The 24,047-nt window shown below is 37.5% G+C and overlaps 1 long non-coding RNA gene and 1 pseudogene across 7 annotated transcripts in view; one reads left to right on the top strand and one right to left on the bottom strand.

The window, feature by feature from the left end:
- LOC147370963 (uncharacterized) overlaps positions 1-24,047 on the bottom strand; it is a 476,306-nt gene that overhangs the window by 265,380 nt on the left and 186,879 nt on the right. The gene's annotated exons all lie outside the window — the stretch shown is intronic.
- LOC147370964 (beta-galactoside alpha-2,6-sialyltransferase 1-like) lies at positions 634-20,561 on the top strand (annotated as a pseudogene).

Raw genomic sequence — 24,047 nt, forward strand, 5'->3', positions numbered from 1 at the left:
CATATGATGATTATAAAGAACAGTGATTGCTTTAGTTACTGAATTTTACTTAAAGTGGCTACCCATAGTATCAGCTAGTAAAATAGGATTTAAAACATGATCTAGGACCTACAGGGAATTTGGACTTTCATCTACTTCTTCCTACATTGAACTGAGGTAACCCAGTCACAAACAGAAATGTCCCATGCCGCATCTTTGTCTAGAAATGGAGGAGCAAATATGATGTGAAGAGAATAAAATAATGTTTCTTAATTGTTCACAAAGAAGTAGGAATTTCCTATTTTTGAGACTAAAATAAGAAATTGGAAATAACCCACTGCACCATTGTTGGTTCAAAACCTTAGAAGCTTCCCAGGAAAAATGTGAAACTAGCCCCCATACACAGAGGTAAAGGATAAACTGAAGAAAGAAGTGGGCCACTCCAGACTGGTAGATGACAGATTTAATGAGCAAAGGAATTTAAATACAAGGCTTATCTTGGATTGCCATAAGATGAGTAGATCTCCACCCTCTCCCACAAGAATCTTAAAAGCTTATAGAAAGAAATTAACTGGGTCAATCTCATATACAGTCTACATTGTCTCAGCCACACATTGCTTTCTCAAGGCTGAATCCATGAAAATGGTTCCCACAATGGAAATGGTGAGCAGAGCAAAAATTCCGAGGAGAAGGGAAATGGGTAAAGGAGCCTCTGATTATCAGGGTCTGGCTTTTGGGCCAACAGAGGTCCCATCTACCAACAACCTCTTTGAACAACCAGGTCATCAATATATAGTAATAGGATTAGAATGTGTATATTATCTCAAAAGTCTTTGTCTAGTTTAAACATGAAATTGTCAATACAATTTTTTAAAGTTCTAAACAAGACTAAAGTCATGTTCTTTAAGGGAACAACATGTTCCCTAAAACTGTGACACTAGTGACTGCCCATATGGAAGAAGAAAACTTTTTTTGATGTACAGTTCCAGGAGGAACAACCCCACGTCCAAGGAGCCATGGCTGCACGGGCGCAGGAGGGCCTAGAGGAGCTATCCCATGTTGAAGGTCAGGAAGGGCAGTGGTGAGGAGATACCCCTCGTCCAAGTAAGGAGCAATGGCTGCACTTTGCTGGAACAGCCGTGAAGAGATACCCCACGCCCAAGTCAACAGAAACCCAAGTAAGACGGTAAGTGTTGCAAGAGGGCATCAGAGGGCAAACACACTGAAACCATACTCACAGAAAACTAGTCAATCTACTCACACTAGGACCACAGCCTTGTCTAATTCAGTGAAACTAAGCCATGCCCGTGGGGCAACCCAAGATGGGCGGGTCATGGTGGAGAGATCTGACAGAATGTGGTCCACTGGAGAAAGGAATGGCAAACCACTTCATTATTCTTGCCTTGAGAACCCCATGAACAGTATGAAAAGGCAAAATGATAGGATACTGAAAGAGAAACTCCCCAGGTCAATAGGTGTCCAGTATGCTACTGGAGATCAGTGGAGAAATAACTCCAGAAAGAATGAAAGGATGGAGCCAAAGCAAAAAGAATACCCAGCTGTGGATGTGACTGGTGATAGACGCAAGGTCCGATGCTGTAAAGAGCAATATTGCATAGGAACCTGGAATGTCAGGTCCATGAATCAAGGCAAGTTGGAAGTCGTCAAACAAGAGATGGCAAGAGTGAATGTCGACATTCTAGGAATTAGCAAACTGAAATGGACTGGAATGGGTGAATTCTACTCAGATGACCATTATATCTACTACTGCGGGCAGCAATCCCTCAGAAGAAATGGAGTGGCCATCATGGTCAACAAAAGAGTCCGAAATGCAGTACTTGGATGCAATCTCAAAAACGACAGAATGATCTCTGTTCATTTCCAAGACAAACCATTAAATATCACAATAATCCAAGTCTATGCCCCAGCCAGTAATGCTGAAGAAGCTGAAGTTGAACGGTTCTATGAAGACCTACAAGACCTTTTAGAACTAACACCCCAAAAAGATGTCCTTTTCATTATAGTAGACTGGAATGCAAAAGTAGGAAGTGAAGAAACACCTGGAGTAACAGGCAAATTTGGCCTTGGAATACAGAATGAAGCAGGGCAAAGTCTGATAGAGTTTTGCCAAGAAAATGCACTGGTCATAACAAACACCCATTTCCAACACACAAGAGAAGACTCTATACAAGGACATCACCAGATGGTCAACACCGAAATCAGATTGATTATATTCTTTGCAGCCAAAGATGGAGAAGCTCTATACAGTCAGCAAAAACAAGACCAGGTGCTGACTGGGGCTCAGACCATGAACTCCTTATTGCCAAATTCAGACTTAAATTGAAGAAAGTAGGGAAAACCACTAGACCATTCAGGTATGACCTAAATCAAATCCCTTATGATTATACAGTGGAAGTGAGAAATAGATTTAAGGGACTAGATCTGATAGATAGAGTGCCTGATGAACTATGGAATGAGGTTCGTGACATTGTACAGGAGACAGGGATCAAGACCATTCCCATAGAAAAGAAATGCAAAAAAGCAAAATGGCTGTCTGGGAAGGCCTTACAAATAGCTGTGAAAAGAAGAGAAGCGAAAAGCAAAGGAGAAAAGGAAAGATATAAACATGTGAATGCAGAGTTCCAAAGAATAGCAAGAGGAGATAAGAAAGCCTTCTTCAGCAATCAATGCAAAGAAATAGAGGAAAACAACAGAATGGGAAAGACTAGAGATCTCTTCAAGAAAATCAGAGATACCAAAGGAACATTTCATGCAAAGATGAGCTCGATAAAGGACAGAAATGATATGGACCTAACAGAAGCAGAAGATATTAAGAAGAGATGGCAAGAATACACAGAAGAACTGTACAAAAAAGATCTTCATGACACAGATAATCACTATGGTGTGATCACTGACCTAGAGCCAGACATCCTGGAATGCGAAGTCAAGTGGGCCTTAGAAAGCATCACTACAAACAAAGCTAGTTGAGGTAATAGAATTCCAGTTGAGCTATTCCAAATCCTGAAAGATGATGCTGTGAAAGTGCTGCACTCAATATGCCCGCAAATTTGGAAAACTCAGCAGTGGCCACAGGACTGGAAAAGGTCAGTTTTCATTCCAATCCCAAAGAAAGGCAATGCCAAAGAATGCTCAAACTACTGCACAATTGCACTCATCTCACACGCTAGTAAAGTAATGCTCAAAATTCTCCAAGTCAGGCTTCAGCAATATGTGAACCGTGAACTTCCTGATGTTCAAGGTGGTTTTAGAAAAGGCAGAAGAACCAGAGATCAAATTGCCAACATCTGCTGGATCATGGAAAAAGCAAGAGAGTTCCAGAAAAACATCTATTTCTGCTTTATTGACTATGCCAAAGCCTTTGACTGTGTGGATCACAATCAACTGTGGAAAATTCTGAAAGAGATGGGAATACCAGAACACCTGATCTGCCTCTTGAGATATCTGTATGCAGGTCAGGAAGCAACAGTTAGAACTGGACATGGAACAACAGACTGGTTCCAAATAGGAAAAGGAGTTCGTCAAGGCTGTATATTGTCACCGTGCTATGTAACTTCTATGCAGAGTACATCATGAGAAATGCTGGACTGGAAGAAACACAAGCTGGAATCAAGATTGCCGGGAGAAATATCAATAACCTCAGATATGCAGATGACACCACCCTTATGGCAGAAAGTGAAGAGGAACTAAAAAGCCTCTTGATGAAAGTGAAAGAGGAGAGTGAAAAAGTTGGCTTAAAGCTCAACATTCAGAAAAGGAAGATCATGGCATCTGGTCCCACCACTTCATGGGAAATAGATTGGGAAACAGTGGAAACAGTGTCAGACTTTATTTTGGGGGGCTCCAAAATCACTACAGATGGTGACTGTAGGCATGAAATTAAAAGACGCTTAGTCCTTGGAAGGAAAGTTATGTCCAAGCTAGATAGTATATTCAAAAGCAGAGAATTACTTTGCCAACAAAGGTTCGCCTAGTCAAGGCTATGGTTTTTCCTATGGTCATGTATGGATGTCAGAGTTGGACTGTGAAGAAGGCTGAGTGCCAAAGAATTGATGCTTTTGAACTGTGGTGTTGGAGAAGACTCTTGAGAGTCCCTTGGACTGCAAGGAGATCCAGCCAGTCCATTCTGAAGGAGATCAGCTCTGGGATTTCTTTGGAAGGAATGATGCTAAAGCTGAAACTCCAGTACTTTGGCTGCCTCATGTGAAGAGTGGACTCATTGGAAAAGACTCTGATGCTGGGAAGGATTGGGGCAGGAGGAGAAGGGAACGACAGAGGATGAGATGGCTGGATGGCATCACTGACTCAATGGATGTGAGTCTGAGTGAACTCCGGGAGTTGGTGATGGACAGGGATGCCTGGCGTGCCTTGATTCATAGGTTCGCAAAGAATCGGACATGACTGAGCGACTGATGATCTGATCTGATCTGATCAGTTCAATTCAGTCGCTCAGTCGTGTCCTACTCTTTGCGACCCCATGAATCGTAGCACGCCAGGCCTCCCTGTCCACCACCAACTTTGATGCTGCAGCTATACAAATATACAGCTGTTTCTAAATTCAATTGTATGGAAGGATTCTTGACTCTGTCACTTTATGTAACCTTGGGTAAATTATTTAATGCCTCTAAGTTTTAATGTCTTTATTCATACAATGGGATATTGAAGACTCTGAGTTTAGTTGGTGAGTTTTACAAGTGCTAAATCTTCAGAAAAATCATTTGGAATTTTCTTTTTTAAGTTATTAAATAAATAAAATACTTCTTAAATTTTTAATATAGATCTTATCACATAGGAGGTACTCTCTCCATATATATATTAGTTATATAACATTTTTAACTTCATCATCATCATTATGGTTGATCATTTTTAATTCAGAAGTCACATACTTGGGTCCTTGACTTTGACTAAGTCACTGTTAGCAGGCATAGTCTTTCATGGTAACCTTCTAAGGATTCTTATATAACTGGTGTCCTCTGAATATTTCTCTGATTCAGTAGAAGTCCATAAAAAGAAACTCTTACTCGAAGATAATACTTATAAATAACAAAAGAGAGAAAGTCCTTTCTGAAATTTGTGCTTCTTCCTCTGTTAGGCAAGCCATTCCCATAGTAATGAAATAAAAATCTTCTAGATGCATATGAGCTTTCCTGTGGCTCAGCAGTAAAAGGACCCACTTGCCAATGCAGGATACATGGGTTTCATCCCTGGGTCAGGAAGTGGCAACCCGCTCTAACATTCTTGCCTGAGAAATCCTATGGGCAGAGGAGACTGGCAGGCTGCTGTCCAGAGGGTTGTAGACAGCAGGACAACTTAGCAAGTAAACAAGATGTATATATGTTAAAAGCAATCTAAGGAAGATGAAGCTCCCCATTCCTCATAACTGCTGTTTTCATTTTCAGTTTAGGCCAGTGGAAATCAGATTGCAAGAAGGTATTTGAAGACAATGAGAGAAATTTTGAATCATTTGCATTGTGTGCTTTACTTCCAGTTTGCAACATTGCAGTTAATATCAGAAAAACATAAAATTTAGAAAAGAGCAAAAACTTGATTAGAAATGCCTTAGAATAGCATCATTATATGTTATGTTATATATCATTTTGCAACTTATATATTGTATTTTTCTTCTGTAACTACCACACATATTAGGTAATGGGTTTTGAGAAAATAATGATAGTGAAAATATTGATATACCACATTTTATTCCCTCTTAAGTATACTATTGATCAGATTCTAGACTATAATTTTTAGCTCTGCTGAGGAACGACAGACACAATCATGAGTTTTATTATGGGTTATAAAAGGATACTATATAAAATCCTCACTCAAAAATTGTTCCTCAACAATAGATATCTTTTGTGCAAGTACTTAAATAACACTTCCTCATGTCAGTTGTAACCCTCTCATCAAGGTTTTGGGTCAAGGACTGAAAAATGCAGTGCTAAAAGCTGAAGTCTTATTACTCTGTGAAAGGCTATTGTCAGCACTTATATTTTAAAATTGTTTTTAACCCTAAATGAACTGAGCTATATACATCCCCCAAAATATATGTTAGTTGCTCTGCTCTAACATATATGTTAGTTGTCCGACTCTTTGCAACCACATGAACTATAGCCTGCCAGGCTACTCCGTCCAAAAGATATGGGTCAACATTAAAATTTTTGTTTTCCTTACTCAAATTCATATTTTTAGCTTTGGTTTTATAAAATCCAGATAAAGGAATGCACTTATAAATAGTGTGTTATAAAATTATTTTACTTAGATCAAAAAATTATTTTACCTAGATCAAACAGGACCATAAAGCACTAGACAAACTATATTTGGGAATAAAGCAATTCAGATTGACTATACTTTAGTGTGCTGAAATTTCAATACTTTTTCTTAGAACTAATGGTAAGATTTCTTTCCTATTACATAATTTTGATTCAGTTTGTATGTTCCCAGTTCTCTCAAATGCTGGTATTTTTTAAAATTTTTATTTATTTTAATTGGAGGCTAATTACTTTACAATATTGTGGTGGTTTTTGCTATACATTGACATGAATCAGCCACAGGTGTACAGCTTAAAAGCTGAGGTGCCTGATGCAAGACAGAAACTCTAGGCTGGGGATGGTGTTTATGGAAAACAAAAATGTATCTCAGCCATTTCTATTTGCTTCAGTGTCATTTGCCCTTGTGAAGAGGTCATCCTGACAGATTTCAGGGTTTTCTTTCAGAGGATTTTGTTCCATTTACTGTATACCTATAGATTCAGCATGTCTCAGGACACATGTGAGGCCAGGAATTTTCTTTTATATATATTATTTATTTGGCCATGCTGGATCTTAGCTTCTGCATGCAGTACCCTCAATCTTTGATGCAGCATGTGGATTCTTATTTGTGGCATGCAGAATCCTTTTTTAGTTGCAGTATGCAAGCTTCCAGTCCCAGTATGTGGGAACCAGTTCCCTGACCAGGGACTGAACTCAGATCCGCTGCATTAGGAGTTTGGAGTCTTAGCCACTGGACCACCAAGGAAGTCCCAAGGATTTTTCTATGTCAACATCTTGAACCAAAATTCTGTATGTTCCAGGTTCTAACACAAATTCCTATGTGGTCTAGGGTCCGTTGATTAAACAGACAATATCTACTTTTTAAAGTCCTGACAACTTTGACATTTTTTCCTCTCTTGTTAAACTCATTCATGATACCAGAAGCCAAGTTATTTTATGACTAGAAAAAAAAAAAAAAAAACCATTTTTTAGGTTTGGAGCTGATTATATACAAGTATTTGAGAAATTTAAATAGATTTTCTGTTACAAATGAAGCCAAGGTTGTAAAGACAGTTCCCAGATAACATATAGCAAATTCAGTTTCTTTCTTACTGTTATTTTAAATTTATTCTTGCTATGATACTACCGCTCCACAAAAGCCTCTATTTCTTAACACTCACTATGCCCTCTTCCTAGTCAGCATGTGTTTTCGCTGATCATCAATATTAGAAACAACTCTGGCAAAATGGGGAGATAAAAGCTTATCAGTTTTTAGACATATATACTTAAAAACTTACCACATTTATTTCATTAATGTTGATTATATTTTAGGTCATAAATTACTAACAGGTTATAATTTTTATTTAACATAAATTTTACACCACCCCATCTTACTAAACTAATGAAATAATATATTCAATGCATGTGTGTGTATGTAGATAGATATATATATATATATATATATATATATATATATATATATATTGCAGCTTATTTCCTAAATACTTCATCTTGTAGGAAATTTTCAAAGGAGAGTACATTTTTCTTGCTAATAATTTGTTATATGGCTAGCTTGATTTTTGGCAGATAGTCAGTTTTCTGAAAACACTTTAATCTATAATGATACTAGCACCAAAAAATTTAAATTTCTTATTCGTTGCTTGAAAGCTTTCATCCCTTTAAAAATGAGCACACTGAATCATTCCTTAAAAGAAGGATAATGAATAAGTAGGGACTTTTTATTCTTTAACTTTTGGCATTACCTTAAAGATTGTTTCTATAAAGATTTCAAGATACCATAATATAATAATTGAAGTGAGTGAAGTATAGCTGAATATCCATAACCTAGGCATAGGTTCTCAACGTATAATCAAGTCAATTTTTTAAGAATTTTCTATAGTGAATATGTGTAGTGTTACACGGATATCCATCCGTTAGAATGTAGCATACTACTTAAGGCTCTAAAAGATAAATTTGATTCAGAATCAAGTTTGCACTCGAAAAAGATCTTACAGTTACAGATACATGTAAGTATCCAGGGCAAGAATTCTATTCAAAATGTAAGAGAATGCTTAGGGTATATAAAAAGAAGAAGGCAATCAATACAAATTTTTTTTAATGGTGCATATTTTGAAGCTCCAATAATTTGGCCACCTAATGCAAAGAGCCCACTCACTGGAAAAGACTCTGATGCTGGGAAAACTGAAATCAAAAGGAGAAGAGGGCGGCAGAGGATGAGATGGTTAGATAGCGTTACTGACTCAATGGACTTTAAGCTCTGGGAGATAGTAGAGGACAGGGAATCCAGATGTACTACAGTCCACGTGGTTGCAAAGAGTAGGACATGACTTAGCAACTGAACAACAACATTAAATTATTGTATTATTGATAGATCTTCAGTATTTTTATATACTGTGTAAAAATATTTAACTTGATTCATCTATTATAAAAAATTTGGTAATCACCAACACAGGGAAATCTGCTCAAAATTCAATAATAAACTAAATGGGAAAATAATTTTTTAAAAAATAGATAAATGCATATGCATAAGTGTATCAATTAGCTGTACACCTAAAACTAACACATTGTTAATCTGCTATGCTCCAATATATAATAAACATTCTTAATTAAATAATATACTACAAATTTGGTAATCAGAAGTATAACAAAAGGATACAAAAAGTTGAAAATCATTATCCTAAAGATACAAGGAAGAAGGGAAAATAGTCATCTGAAAAGGCCTTATAAATAACTGAGAAAAGAAGAGACATGGAAGGTAAAGGAGAATGGAAAAGATATACCCATCTGAATGCAGGGTTCCAGAGAATAAAAAGGAGAGGTAAGAAAGCCTTCTTAAGTGACCAATGCAAGTAAATAGAAGAGAACAGTAAAATGGGAAAGACTAGCGATCTCTTCAAGAAAATTAAAGATATCAAGGAACGTTTCATGCAAAGATGGGCAAAATAAATGGCAGAAATGGGAAAGACAGAAGCAGAAGAGACTAAGAAGAGGTGGCAAGAATATACAGAAGAACTATAGAAGAAAGGTCTTAATGACATGGATAACCACAAAGATGTGGTCACTCATCTAGAGCCAGACATCCTGGAGTGTGAAGTCAAGTAGACCTTAGGAATCATTACCTTGAACCAAGCTAGTAGATGTGATGGAATTCCAGCTGAGCTATTCCAAATCATCAAAGACGAAGCTGTTAAAATGCTTCACTCAATATGTCAGCAAATTTGAAAACTCAGCAGTGGCCTCAGGACTGAAAAGATCAGTTTTCATTCCAATCCCAAAGCAGGGCAATGCCAAAGAATGTTCAAACTACTGTACAATTGTACTCATTTTATACAGTAGCAAGGTAATGCTCAATATCTTTCAAGCTAGGTTTCAGTAGTACATGAACTGAGAACTTCCAGACATACAAACTGGGTTAAGAAAAGGCAGAGGAACCAGAGATCAAATAGCCAACATTCATTGGATCATAGAGAAAGCAAAGGAATTCCAAAAACAAAAACAAAAAACCACTTCAGCTTCACTGACCACACAAAAGCCTTTGACTATGTGGATCACAAAAAACTATGAAAAATTCATAAAGATATGGGAATACCAGACCACCTTACCGGCCTCTTGACAAATTTGCATGCAGGCAAAGAAGCAACTGTTAGAAATGGATGTGGAACAACAGACTGATTCAAAACTGGGAAAGGAGTAGATCAAGGCTGTATACAGTCATCCTGCTTATTTAACTTATATCCAGAGTACATCATGCAAAATGCCAGGCTGGATGAAACCAGAGATCAAATTGCCAACATTCATGGGATCATAGAGAAAGCAAAGGAATTCCAAAAACAAAAAAAATCTAATTCTGCTTCACTGACCACACAAAACCCTTTGACTGTGTGCATCACAACAAACTGTAGAAACTTCATAAAGAGATGGGAATATCAGACCACCTTACCTGCCTCTTGAGCATCATGCAAAATGCCATGCTGGATGAAACAAGCTAGAATGAATGTTACTGGGAGAAATATCAACAACTTCAGATATGCAAATGATACCACTCTAATGGGCAAAAATGTAGAGGAACTAAAGAGCCTCCTGAAGAGGGTCAAAAAAGAGAGTGAAAAAGCTGCCTTAAAACTCAACATTCAGAAAACTAAGATCATGGCATCTGGTCCCATTACTTCATGGCAAATAGATGGAGAAAAAGTAGAAACAGTGACAGATTTTATTTTCTTGGGCTCCAAAAATCTCTGAGGATGGTGACTGTAGCCACAAAATTAAAAGAAACTTACTCCTTGGAAGAAAAGCTCTGACAAACCTAGACTGCATATTACAAAGTAGAGACATCATCTTGCCAACAAAAGTCCATACAGTCAAAGCTACAGGTTTTCCAGTAGTCATGTACAAATGTGACAGCTGGACCATAAAGAAAGCTGAGCAATTGAAAGAACTGATGCTTTCAATTTGTGGTGCTGGAGAAGACTCTTGAGAGTCCCTTGGACAGCAAGGAGATCAAACCAGTCAATCCTAAAGAAAATCAACCCTGAATATTTATTGGAAAGACTAATGCTGACACTCCGATACTTTGGCCACTTGATGCAAAGAGCCAACTCATTGGAAAAGACCCTGATCCTGGGATATATTGAGGGCAGGAGGAGAAGGGGGTGACAGAGGAGGAGATGGTTAGATGGCATCACCAATGCAATGGACATGAGTTTGAGCAAATTCTGGGAGATAAGGAAGGACAAGGAAACCTGGTGTGTTGCAGTTCATGGGGTCACAAAGAGTCAGACAGGACTTAGCAATGGAACAACAAATGGGAATTTTTCATATGTGTGTTCATTTACTTCTCTTAAACCTTTGAAATAATAATAAATGTGTACTTCTAAGTGTGGTTTGGAGGTTCCACAGGACTAATAATTTATTATAAGGAAACCATAAATTGGTTTTGGAGTTATTTAGTTTTACTTGCTTATTCCTATGCTGTGAAACAAGATAGAAAATATTTAAAATACACGTGCCAAGTTGTTTTTATTTTTGGATTTAATAGTATCAATATTTTGAAACAATGTATTTTAATATGATATTACATTAGTCATAAATTTTTAATTTTCCCTCTTCTACTCTATCTACTAAATTCACCCCAGAGCAACTATAATTAAAGTGATTTTAATATAGGAATAATCAGTCTCAAACTGAATATAATCTTTACCATTTCAAATATTTATATATGTGTATTAATAAGCAAAGAATCTAGTGTCACAAACTCATAGGCAGAGGAAAATTATGATTTTTAATTGGAATGCATATCTATGATTATAAAGTTTATTTTATATAATTTATTAACATTTTAGTTAATTTCTTAATTTTCTTAAAATGTAAATGACTTCAAAAACAGTTTCATCTAACCAAAATAATTACATATGGTTTGAAAAGAAGAACCTTCGTCTACATATTTTATGTATTTACCTATTTTCTGTTGATGATGTATACTCTCACAAGAATCTGTACCTGCTCAGAGGCAACTTTCTTCTTAGAAATTCAAGGCTGATTACAATTTTGGAATCATTTAAAATTTCTCAATTAAGTGCTGGCCATTGAAAATCACATTATTAAATATTTTTAACTGCATGTATGGAAAACAATGACAAATTCTAATCATGAGGTTAGGGTAGAGTATGCCTTTGGTACTATTGCTTCTATTAGAAATGTTTTACCATATATATCATTAGCATATCAAAATGGATAATAGTTTGCTATGACTCAAATTTATTATCTATTTTCTTAAGTCTAATAATGGAATATTTTGGTAAGGAACTATATCTAAGGGATGACATAAAAGTGGTATTTTTATAGCACCTGTAAGTTTTCATAATACATTTCTATTTTTCCTTTGATATTTTCATTAACCTTAAAAATCAGGACTTAAGTTTATCTCATTATTTAGAGAAAATGAATCATAAAAGACCTAACTAAAACAGGGGAACATTGGTAAAATTGCAGTTGTGGCAACCACAGAAATTCACAGTCCAGGTCTTCCTTCAGGACAAACTTGCTGCATGCAATATAGAGAATCAACAGCCTTCACTTGCTCCACCTTCTAGGTTACGCTATCCCCTTGGGTAAGGCCACAGCCACGCACCCTGGGTGCTCCCAGCCAGTGACTGAGCCTGGTGGGATTCCTAAAACTGAGCCATCCCTGCCTAATCTGGGACAATTCTAATAGGTAATCTTTGTCCTGGGACTCCTTATTGACCTGGCTGAGACTCTCACCAGGCTGCACTGCAGTCTACGGCTCTTTCTACTCAGTGCTCCTTTCTTCCCTTCATGAACAAATGTCAGACCAAGACTGCAGTCTGCAAGGTCTCTCTGCCTACTTTTGCTCTTCCTCTTCTTTATCTTAGGGGGTTTATTTTCTTAAATATATCTCCTTAAGCACAGTCCAATGCTGATATCTGCAATAGACGGTCTGAGATAATACAGTGGCTAATTACCTTCATGGATAGTAGAGAGAGATTCATGCTCGTAGGACTACTGATAACTGAGAAATGTTGTCCAGCTAAAATATGAAATCCTATTATATAAATAGATCACAAGAGTTCTGCTCCTAGGAATGGTAATGAAGCATGTGTACATACATGCTCAGTCATGTAAAATTCTTTGCTACCCCATGGACTGTAGCTCCCCAGGCTCCTGTCTATGGAATTTTTCAGGTAAGAATACTGGAGCAGGTTGCTATTTCCTTCTCCAGGGGATCTTTCAGGAAGTGAACCCGTATCTCCTGGATTGGCAAACAGGTTCTTTACCAACTGGGCCACCAGGGAAGCCCTAAAGAACTGTATTGCATGCTAACCTAATGACAGGAGCAACTAGAAAAATTTGACAAAATTTGAAGAAAAAAAATCTGTTTGATGAATCAGAAAACTCTTAAAATATGGGGAATTTTTAAGGCCAGACCTGGGGAAGAAAAGAATAAAATAATCAAAACATTCTAAGTATTTTTACAATAGAAACATTTCGGAAAGGAACAATGGACCAAAGGTTGGGATATAATCACACAAATAAACTATTTAATTTCAAACTAAACACTACTTATAAAAGGCTCAAAAATCAACTTTTGTACTTCAATGTGTAATAATTATGTGAATTTAAGCAAAGGCTTAACCTCAATTTTCTCATTGTGAAGTGGGTGAAATATTAATATACTACCTCATAAGTGTATTATGATAATTTTGAGATAATATTTCTAGTGCTCTGACAGTCCAATACATATTAAGCACTAACATTTTGTTAAGATAAGTGAAATTCTCTCTCACAAACACACATACAAATACATTCCCTCGAAAACACTGTTTTATTTAAAGCTCTCATATTTTCACAAAAAAAATTATTCTCCCAAATGACTTTTGAGGATCACTCAAAAATATTCATCAATATTTATTCTTGGGTAAAAAGTCTAAAATGTAGATACTCTCATAATATTATATGGTATATATTTAGAAACTGATGATGAAATACAGTCTCTAAAGTCTCAGAAATTCTAATTAGTGGAATGCCATAAAAACAAACATTTCAAGTAGTTGCTTATTACTCTGTATGTTAGAATATGCTTTGCTGTGTCACAGAAATTTCGCTATAATGTGATCCATTACTTATGTAAGATGACTTGATTATACTAAACACTATTGATGTTACTCAATTTGGAACTATCTGCTAGAAACCCTAACCCTAATTTGGAAAAAATACTGTGTCATGACTCAGAGGTATATTATGTCAGAGTGGCCTGAATATTTTTAACCATAGCAATGGGTAAAAAAAAATTCTATATTTCATCAGTCTTTTTTCTACTGAAATAATTTATATAATAGTATTGCTTTAACAATGTATTTTTTTCTAAGAATGCACCTATCTAATTGCAGTGGAATAGAAGATATATAGCACTGTTCAGTTTCAAAATTTTTTAAAATTTCATTATTTCCACCAATTATCCTATAAGTCAGCACTCATATTTTAATTATGCAAATTATGCATAAAGACACTGAATAATATAAATGTATCAAAATAATGTGAATTTTTAAACAAAAGTGAATGGCTGTAGTGTTTATTCTGTGTTCTACCATTATAAAGTTTCACTGTTTACTGAATAATGATGTTGGACTGTAGTAAACCTTTTTCTCACATAAAAAAAGTAATGATTTATGACATTATTAATTGTCTAGATGCCATCTGGACAGATTCACCATTTTATTCTGAAATTAATTTTCAAAAAGTATGCAGAAGTTTCAAAAATCATAATTTATTTCTATCTTCATACCATATTTGGTCAGCTAGCTATTATTTTCTAGCCTGTTGGCACTGACAATTTGGATCAGTTTGTATTTCAAATCACTCAGGCACTTAATAGCTTATAAATGTTTACACGGGGACCAGAATGGAGAAGAAAACAAATTTTGAAGGAAAACATCAGTGTGTACACCAGCCCTGGACAATACCCAGTAACGTTAGCTTCATTTTTTCTTATTAATTTCACTCTCTCTGTAGTTGAAGCCAATTCTTCCTACAGCCTTCCTTTCCATACTAACCTAGTCTTTGCAAAATAAAATCTTTGATATTGTGTATCTTTGTGGAGGAAATCAAAACTATTCAGATATAAAATTTCTCATAGATTGCTATAATTTATTCAGTCCTCCCTGTCCAGAGGGTTGCCTCCTATACTGACTCTAAGCACAGCCATGCAGATCACTTTGGTTAATAGTGAAGAAGCAAATGTAGCACAAGCAGAAAGAAGAAAACTGCATCTTCACTGAGACATTCCCTATCTTAGTGCTATTGAAATAAGTAATCTAGTTTATATATATTAAAAAAAAAAAAAGCCTAGAGTAGCCTGTCACCTGAAAAAACACAATGATCACATCACCTCTGTAACTCCAACTAGTATGTAGCAAGTTTCCAGGCATAAGAATGAGCCACCCTAGACAAACCAGTCCTAGATGACCTCCTGATGTCTAGACAAGACGGACTTGAGGTCAGCAAAGCATACCCTACATCAGCAAAAGTGTCTAATCAACACAGACATCTGTGGGAAGTAATAAATGGCAGTTGTTTAAAAACTAGATTTGTGAGTGATCTGCTGTAGAGATAAAGGTGATTAATACAACATAGTTTCTATGGTGACTCATAAAATCTCTCACTCATTGGGCCTGTTTTCAAATTTTCAAAGCAAACATTGCCTAATAAATTTATGATGGGGATCAATATTTTGGGGAACGAAAAAACAAACAAAAGAAAATTTATGTTTTAAGTAGAAGCAACTAAGGTCTCTTTTTGTGGGGTGAAGAGGAGGTAAGAAAATGCACTGGAAATCCATGTAGAGTCTTTTGCTAAGATTTCTGGAAGCCAGAAGGAAATTCTGTTATCTTGTTTTTAATGGACATCAAAGGTTACAATAATAATACAAATTCCGTTCAATTCAGTTCAGTAGCTCAGTTGTGTCCAACTCTTTGTGATCCCATGAATTATAGCACTCCAGGCCTCCCTGTCCATCACCAACTCCCGGAGTTCACCCAGACTCATGTCTATCAAGTCAGTGATGCCATCCAGCCATCTCATCCTCTTTCGTCCCCTTCTCCTCCTGCCCCCAATCCCTCCCAGAATCAGGGTCTTTTCCAATGAGTCAACTCTTCACATGAGGTGGCCAAAGTATTGGAGTTTCAGCTTTACCATCAGTCCTTCCAATGAACACCTAGGACTGATCTCATTTAGGATGAACTGGTTTGATCTCCTTGCAGTCCAAGGGACTCTCAAGAGTCTTCTCCAACACCACAGTTCAAAAGCATCAATTCTTTGGCACTCAGCCTTCTTCACAGTCCAACTCTCACATCCATACATGACCACAGGAAAAACCATAGCCTTGACTAGACGATCCTTTGTTGGTAAAGTAATGTCTCTGCTTTTGAATAGGCTATCTAGGTTGGTCATAACTTTTCTTCCAAGGAGCAAGCATCTTTTAATTTCATGGCTGCAGTCACCATCTATAGTGATTTTGGAGCCCAAAAAAATAAAGTCTGACACTGTTTCCACTGTTTCCCCATCTATTTCCCATGAAGTGATGGGACAAGATGCCATGATCTTCGTTTTCTGAATGTTGAGCTTTAAGCCAACTTTTTTACTCTCCTCTTTCACCTTCATCAAGAGGCTTTTTAGTTCCTCTTAACTTTCTGGCATAAGGGTGGTGTTGTCTCCATATGTGAGGTTATTGATATTTCTCCCAGCAATCTTGATTCCAGCTTGTGTTTCTTCCAGTCCAGCATTTCTCAGGATGTACTCTGCATATAAGTTAAATAAACAGGGTGACATTATTCAGCCTTGACGTACTCCTTTTCCTATTTGGAACCAGTCTGTTGTTCCATGTTCAGTTCTAACTGTTGCTTCCTGATCTGCATACAGATTTCTCAGGAGGCAGGTCAGGTGGTCTGGTATTCCCATCTCTTTCAGAATTTTCCACAGTTGATTGTGATCCACACAGTCAAAGGCTTTGGCATAGTCAATAAAGCAGAAATAGATGTTTTTCTGGAACTCTCTTGCTTTTTCCATGATCCAGCAGATGTTGGCAATTTGGTCTCTGGTACCTCTGCCTTTTCTAAAACCAGCTTGAACATCAGGAGTTCACGGTTCACATATTGCTGAAGCCTGACTTGGAGAATTTTGAGCATTACTTTACTAGCGTGTGAGATGAGTGCAATTGTGCAGTAGTTTGAGCATTCTTTGGCATTGCCTTTCTTTGGGATTGGAATGAAAACTGACCTTTTCCAGTCCTGTGGCCACTGCTGAGTTTTCCAAATTTGCGGGCATATTAAGTGCAGCACTTTCACAGCATCATCTTTCAGGATTTGAAAGACCTCAACTGGAATTCCATCACCTCCACTAGCTTTGTTTGTAGTGATGCTTTCTAAGGCCCACTGGACTTCACATTCCAGGATGTCTGGCTCTAGGTGAGCAATCACACCATCATGATTATCTGGGTCATGAAGATCTTTTTTCTACAGTTCTTCTGTGTATTCTTGCCACCTCTTCTTAACTTCTTCTGCTTCTGTTAGGTCCATACCATTTCTGTCCTTTATTGAGCCCATCCTTGCATGAAATGTCCCCTTGGTATCTCTAATTTTCTTGAAGTAATCTCTAGTCTTTCCCATTCTGTTGTTTTCCTCTATTTCTTTGCATTGATTGCTGAGGAAGGCTTTCTTATCTCTTCTTGCTATTCTTTGGAACTCTGCATTCAGATGCTTATATCTTTCCTTTGCTCCTTTGCTTTTCACTTCTCTTCTTTTCACAGCTATTTGTAAGGCCTCCCCAGACAGCCATTTTGCTTTTTGCATTTCTTTTCCATGGGGATGGTCTTGATCCCTGTATCCTATACAATGTCACGAACCTCATTCTATAGTTCATCAGGCACTCTATCTATCAAATTTAGGCCCTTAAATCTATTTCTCACTTCCACTGTATAATCATAAGGGATTTGATTTAGGTCATACCTGAATGGTCTAGTGGTTTTCCCTACTTTCTTCAATTTAAGTCTGAGTTTGGCAAGAAGGAGTTCATGATCTGAGCCACAGTCAGTTCCCAGTCTTGTTTTTGTTGACTGTATAGAGCTTCTCCATCTTTGGCTGCAAAGAATATAATCAATCTGATTTCAGTGTTGACCATCTGGTGATGTCCATGTGTAGAGTCTTCTCTTGTGTTGTTGGAAGGGGGTGTTTGCTATGACCAGTGCATTTTCTTGGCAAAACTCTGTTAGTCTTTGCCCTCCTTCATTCCATATTCCAAGGCCAAATTTGCCTGTTACTCCAGGTGTTTCTTGATTTCCTACTTTTGCATTCCAGTCCCCTATAATGAAAAGGGCATCTTTTTGGGGTGTTAGTTCTAAAAGGTCTTGTAGGTCTTCATAGAACCATTCAACCTCAGCTTTCAGCATTACTGGTTGGGGCGTAGACTTGGATTAATACTCAGCCATTAAAAAGAATATATTTGAATCAGTTCTAATGAGGTGGATGAAACTGGAGCCTATTATACAGAGTGAAGTAAGCCATATGAAAAACACCAATATAGTATACTAAAGCATATATATGGAATTTAGAAAGATGGTAACGATAACCCTATATGTGAGACAGCAAGAGACACAGATGTATAGAACAGTCTTTTGGACTCTGTGGGAGAGGGCGAGGGTGGTATGATTTGCGAGAATGGCATTGAAACATGTATATTATCATATGTGAAACAGATAGCCAGTCCAGGTTCAATGCATGATGCAGGGTGCTTGAGGCTGGTGCACTGGGATGACCCAGAGGGATGGTATGGGAAGGGAGGTGGGAGGGGTGTTCAGGATGGGGAACACATGTACACCTGTGGCAAATTCATGTCAATGTATGGCAAAACCACTACAATATTGTAATTAGCCGCCAATTAAAATAAATTTATATTAAAAACAAAATAAAATGATAGCTCAATGAGTGAATGTTCCCCTGTCAGTTTTATCAAATTTAAGAAAAAAAATATAATCCGCATTAATGCCATGACACACTTCTTGGAGGCTTCCTTCTCCTTCTCAGAGACTGCATTTAGCCTAAATTCCTCCTTGTAAGACAGAAGAAGGGACCAAATAGAGATGAAAAATAAGGAAGTAGATGGCAATGAAAGAAAGTCTAAATACACAATTAAATCATAAGACAAGGATATTGTTATCCTGTTGCCAACTCATGTCTGACTCTTTGTGACTCCATGGAATTTGGCACCCAAGGCTTCCCTGTCCTTTGCTATCTCCCAGAGTCTGCTCAAACTCATGCCCTTTGAGTCAGTGATGCCATCCAACCAAGTCACCCTCTGTCACCCGCTTCTCTTCCTGCCCTCAATATTTCCCAGCATCAGGGTCTTTTCCAATGAGTCAACCATGAGGTGGCCAAACTATTGGACCAGGATATTTTCATATAAGTATGCATAGGGACACGAGTCTAAAAACTTTTGATTTTTATGGGCTTCTTGATTGCATGGTATAGACAGCAAAGTAAGCAGATTTTCATGCTGAGTATTTTTACTCTGACTCTTAACTAAAACATAGTTGATGGAAGAAATTAGTATTTTATATAAGCTAATATAATGCAATTAGCATATATACTTCATCTAAAAAACTGTAGTATTACTACATCTATTCTAAAATAATTCCTACACAAAATTCTAAAATTGATACTAGCCCCCTCCCACTGTTTGTGGAGCTGCCTTGGAAGTCTGGCTTCACTTGTTTTCTGATCCAGTTACCTGGCTATAGGATCTTTCTTCATTGTCCTGGGTGGCTCTAGGAAAGTGATAGTTTATAGACTTGTGTGTTTTTTTCAGGAGAGTTTTTTTTCTTTTCTTTTCTATTGTTTCCCACATATAAGCAAACAACCCGTGCTGATTTTTTACTAGGCTCTGGGATGGTTTTTGATCATCCTGAGAAGAATGAGCCTTGGCCTCCAGACCCAGTAAAAGAGACATCCATGGAGAAGAGTGCTCATTCCTGAGGACCTGGAGGGCTTGCAGCCCAGGAGGACTAGCTAGAAGCAGTTGGTCACCACAGAAGCAGGCTTCCTCAAAGACAGTTTGTACAATGAAGAAATCCTAATTGTGTGGGACCCAACTGTTTAGCATTCAGATATCCCAAAGTGGTACAGGAATCCCGACTACAGTTTCTTCAATAACTTCAAGAGCTATCGTAAGCTGCATCCTGATCAGCCCTTTTACATCCTCAAGCCCCAGATGCCTTGGGAGCTGTGGGACTCAAAGCTGATCCAGCCAAATCCCCCATCCTCTGGGATACTCGGCATTGCCATTTTGATGATGTCACTGTGTGACCAGGTGGATATTTACGAGTTCCTCCCATCCAAGCACAAGACTGATGTGTGCTACTACTATCAGAGGTATTTCGAAAGTGCCTGCACAATGGGCGCCTACCACCCACTCCTTTTTGAGAAGAACATGGTGAAGCATCTCAACCTCAGCACAGACGAGGACATCTACCTACTTGGAAAAGCCATACTGCCTGGCTTCCGGACAATTCGCTGTGGAGCATAAGCTCCCCAGCCAGGCCCCCTCACCCTTCCCCACTGGCATTTTATAGCCGGTCTTCTGGCCACCCCGGGCCTCGGAAGGAAGACTGTTTTCCTGAATAATCACAGCCCACACTTCAGGCAGCAAGAGCCCTGGGGCTTCAGAAACTCAAGGGCAGGGCCCCCAGCCCAGCCTGCCCTGTTGTCATGGGGCTGTGTAAATCCAGAGCCTCCTGTCTCACTCATATATACCCATTTAGCATTCCCTCCAGAGAGGGTCCTCCAGCCCCCAACCTAGGTAAATGCAAGATTCACCTTTCCCACCAGGGCTGCCAAAACTGGTCTGCTTTCCCCACCAGAATGATGTTATTATTGCGAACCTGGGAAGCAGGAAAAAAAGGTACAGTCTCTATCCTCACGGAGAAGGCGATGGCACCCCACTCCAGTACTCTTGCCTAGAAAATCCCATGGATGGAGGAGCCTGGTAGGCTGCAGTCCATGGGGTTGGGAAGAGTGGGACAGGACTGAGTGACTTCACTTTCACTTTCAAGTGAAATTCTTATGAATCATTAGTGAAGATTCATGAAATATTCATTGACCTAAGCTTATAAGCATTCATTAAAATTCATAAATTAGAGTGTTTATGGACAACCTATCAAATCTAGGAACATAAAAGGCCACATTGGGTTCATAAACCCTATTTGAAAAGTGATTTTTCATGAATTTTACTGCCTTGTTGTTAGGTCATCAAGTTGTGTCTCACTCTTTGTAACTGCATGGACTGCAGCATGCCAGGCCTCCCTGTACCTTACTATCTCTCAGAGTTTGCCCAAATTCATGTCCACTGAATCAGTGACACCATTCAAACATCTCAACCTCATTTACTGCCTTAGCCATCTAATATAAATATATTTTTATTATATTATGTTTCTGAATCTCTGAGAATAATTTGGATAGTATTTGCTGCTGCTAAGTCGCTTCAGTCATGTCTGACTTTGTGCGACCCCATAGACGGTAGCCCACCAGGCTCCCCTCATCCTTGGGATTCTCCAGGCAAGAACACTGGAGTGGGTTGCCATTTCCTTCTCTTCAAATACTATCTCCAGGATAGTATTCACCTGTGCCAAATAATATATAATTTAATGAAAGAAAATGACATTTAGGTCATTTGTATTTTGTAGAATTAGTTCACATGCACAAAGCCAATGTATTTAAGAAGGCTTTGATGAAAGGGACATCTGTTAAAGTGAAAAATAAGAAAAAAAAATGAGATATTTGGGCCAAGAAAACTTTGAATCTTAGGAGGTTGTTGTTGTTTAATTTGTTTTACTTGTGTGTCCAGTGAAAGCTCTTTATTGCTAATTACTCCTTTAATTCTATGCATTATTGTTGCCTTCACTTTGAGATTTTTCACCTGCACTAGGATAGGCTTTTAGGCTCTAAAAGCTTTCATAAGTTTTTTGAAACTTTTAACATTTCGTTCTCCAGTTTCACATATTAGAATGAATAAATACCACACAGAATATCAAACCGTTTTCATTGTTCCTGCTTTATATTTAATCACATATATTTTATGTTCTTTTTGAAAGTTATAAACAGGATAATCTAATTTACTTTTGAACAAAACACACAAATTCAGCTCAATTGAATGAATATTTTTGGAAACCTACCCTAGGTCAAGGGGCTTCCTAGGTGGCACAGTGGTAAAGAATCTGCCTGCCAATGCAGGAGACTCAAGAGACTCTGGTTTGATCCCTGGGTCAGGAAGATTCTCCTGGAGTAGGAAATACTGGCAATACTGGCAACCCAAGCCAGTATTTGTGTCTGGAAAATTCCATGGACAGAGGAGCCTGGTGGGATACAGTCCATCAGGTTGCAAAGAGTCAGACACGACTGAGCGACTAAGCACACATACTGTATATCAAACATTGTATCAAGATCTGAATATACAAAAATCCTCTCATGCTTTTGGAACTAGATTGTTTATTAGGTAAAACAGTTTGCATTTTGTAGAAAATATAAAGTCAAAAACTTAAATTTTACACGCTGACTTGTGTCAATCAATCTTTAGAGAGTGACTCTTCCTTCAGAATAGACTGAGCAAAAAGACTTCTTATTGCAAAAAGACTTATTGCCACAAGTCTTCCCACAAGAAAAAAGGAGAGGAACAGTGCATTCTGATGATTTCAGTTAAAATACCCTGAACCATCAGTACAGGGCTACTTATGTTAGAGGTAAAGCCACTATCATTTCTGAATTTTGACATGTGCACTATAATGTACACATCCCACACTTATGTCCTTTCAGCTGGAAACAATTGTTTCCCTGTCAAAATGCTTCAAAAAGATTCATTGTTTACTTTTCAGAGAAGACTGAAGCTTGACCTTGGACTATCACTTCCTAGCCACTTCTGCTATAAGGATCATAAAATAAATGCCTCTGCCATAACCAAGTTCCAATGTCTAATATATATCACCTGCTTTTCAGTCTCTATTGTGGGAAAAAAAATCTCCAAGCAGAAAATTCATTATAAGGGACAAGTGGAAGTATGCAAAAGTGACCAGTAGCATTGATGAGTTTGCATGTCAGGGAGATTATTTTTTCTTCTACTCGAAGAAGATGTTATTAGGTATTAATTCATCAATCACATTATCTAGTTCAGAGGTCCCATAACTATGTAACTTGGTGAAACTCCAAATAGAACAATTTGTAGAATAAATTCTCTTTTGTTTAAAAATTTCAAATAGATGTTCAATTATATTTTCAAAAGCTCCTAATGTACTTTGTATCAGAAATACATATTTTATTTATTTATTTTAGAAATACATATTTTAATTTCATATTATTTTTCTTTATAAAATCAACCATATGTTCCCATCAAAAAGTTTTTAAAATAGGAAAACCATAAGGTTCAGAGAGAAGACAGAATCTCAACATATTTTGGTTATTATTCACTTTTACATATCTGTATGCTTCTAAAAATGAATAATATTTTGAAAATATTAAGCTGATTTATTTATCATCTCCCTAAATAATATTTCAGTGTTGCTTCCCACAAATTTGCTAGTTCCATACTGAAATTATCAAAAACCTATCTTTGTTTTAAAACATAAATGGTCTTTATAAATTCTATCACTTGCTGAACACACACATTTGTGATGAAATTTAGAAGGTTTCCCATAGAATTATGTTACACAAGGAAGAATTAAAGATTCAAGTGTGACAGTCAATCATATGTGTTAACTTAGCCAGGCCAAGCTGTCCAGATATTTGGCCAAACATTATTCTGGATGTTTCTGTGAAGGTGTTTTTTTGGATGATATTAAAATTTAAATCAGTAGATCCTGAGTAAAGCAAATACGGATGAGCCCATCCCATTAGTTGAAGGCCTCAGTGAAAGAAAGACTGAGATCCTGCAAAGTAAGAAGGAATCCTGCCAGCAGACTGCTTTTGAATTTGAATTGCAACACTTCCCTGGGTCTCCAGCCCACCAATATACCCTGTAGAATTTGGAATTATCCCTCCATGATTGTGTGAGCCAGTTCCTTAAAATAAATGTGTCTCTCTCTATATATACACACAGCTTGTTAGTTTTGTTTCTCTGGAGAACCCTGCCTTATAAAATGATGAGTAAGGGATATGCTCAATCTATAAGAATAAAATCTTTCTGAGACTGATGTAGTTGCTTCCAGGGAGATACCTCAAAGAGAGACAGAAA

This window comes from Bos grunniens, chromosome 6 (genome assembly GCF_055505025.1).
Source record: "Bos grunniens cultivar Pamir isolate PY7600 chromosome 6, Bosgru_T2T1.0, whole genome shotgun sequence".
Lineage (NCBI taxonomy): Eukaryota > Metazoa > Chordata > Mammalia > Artiodactyla > Bovidae > Bos > Bos grunniens.